Here is a 1,427-nt window from a genome sequence, read left to right as displayed (position 1 = left end):
GGAAGGCTGGTTACAGGGAGAGGGAGCAGGCGGGCACAGGTGGAGTCTGACAGGTGTCGGCACTCCAAGGGGAGATGTCCGAGAGCTGATTGGAGAGGTGAGGCTGGAGCGTGGACCAGCTGTCACGGCCACCGCCATGCATTAGCTGACTGAAGATGCTTAATGTCATGGGGACGAGGGACACAGGAGAAGTTACAGAGAGATCACACAAGAGAGCCCAGGACCCAGCCCTGGGGAGGCCCCGGGCTTAGAGACGAGGTGGAGGGGTCGTCAGTGAAGGGGCCGCAGAGGTAGTTGAAGCATTGAGAGTGGGTGGGGGTGGGACTCCAAGGTCAGACGTGGGTTGGGTGCTGCTGGTAGCGGTGGGTGGCCCGGAGGAAAGGGTGGGATGCCTGTAAATATGGGAGTGTAAGCGTGTAGACTCACTTTGTCTATACTTGCAATATGGTCTTTGGCTTAAAATAAGGAAAAATTGCCCAAATCCGGAGTGCGCAGAGATGGCCAAAATGGTGTAGACGAAATTCGGCCTCCGACGGGCACCTGGAGGAGATGATCTTCCAGCCCGGAGATTTTATTATTCGAGTTCTAGCCAGTGCTGAAAAAAGGGGGAAAAATAAGAATTTGTGTTATTTCAAAGTGAGCCTTCGTGCGACACGTATTTACTGAGCTCCCACGTTACGCTGGGCACCGGGCTGCGTGGCGAGGGTCACGGAACCTTCAGTCCCCTGTTTATGTGCATATTTATTTTCTATCCAGAAAGTCAGTGGCCATTTCTGCATTTTCCTATGGGTCACCTGAGCGTAGCAAGAAGAAGATGAATCAGTTTCTCTACACCTTTCCCAAGAGGTGAGATACAGGGTCTCGGGCATTGAGAAAATAAATTATTAGAAAGTAGAGTGGATGCGGGGAGGGCCGGCCCACCCTCTCCTAAAAAGAAATAAGCGTTCCCGTATTTACCACGGACAGAACCCGCAACCATAACGCGGGTTAGGTTGGTTATTTCCGTACTGAGCCGTTTACGGTACCGACGCTTCATGCCCGACTCCCCGACGCCTCCTGGGAGCCGCGTGTCTGCGCCAAAGGAAGCGGCGTGACCGAAAGCATAGGATGAAAGCACAGGATGCGGTTAACAGGTCTCCAAACTCCTCCTTTCGCTTTCCATCCGGCCTGACCCCCCTAGGAAGCGCCTTCGTCAGTCCTTGGGCTCGTGTGGACAGAGGGCTTCTGCGCGCAGACTCAGACCCGGGCAGCAGGTGCCTCGGGGTGCGGGTGGCCGGAAGTGGGGGACCACCGAAGGCGGGAGCATCAGGCCGGTTCTCTGAGGCAAAGACAGACCTCAAGCCCGCGAAGAGCTGGGAAAGGGCGGTCGGGGGAAGGACACGGGAGGCCCACAGAACGTAAGGAAAAGCTGCCCAGGAAGGTGGGGG

The 1,427-nt window shown here is 55.9% G+C and overlaps 1 long non-coding RNA gene across 2 annotated transcripts in view; it reads left to right on the top strand.

The window, feature by feature from the left end:
* The window catches only part of LOC112481778, a 3,078-nt gene extending 1,671 nt beyond the window's left edge, over positions 1-1,407 (top strand). The window contains exons 3-4 of one of the 2 annotated variants that reach the window (XR_003047042.1): positions 757-846; positions 967-1,407. This is a non-coding gene — a long non-coding RNA (uncharacterized LOC112481778). The other variant, XR_003047041.1, reaches the window with a different exon arrangement.
* The last annotated feature ends 20 nt before the right edge of the window (positions 1,408-1,427 follow it).

The sequence above is a fragment of the Pteropus alecto genome, unplaced genomic scaffold, assembly GCF_000325575.1.
Source record: "Pteropus alecto unplaced genomic scaffold, ASM32557v1 scaffold125, whole genome shotgun sequence".
Lineage (NCBI taxonomy): Eukaryota > Metazoa > Chordata > Mammalia > Chiroptera > Pteropodidae > Pteropus > Pteropus alecto.
This window is presented reverse-complemented; position numbering and strand designations above follow the sequence as displayed.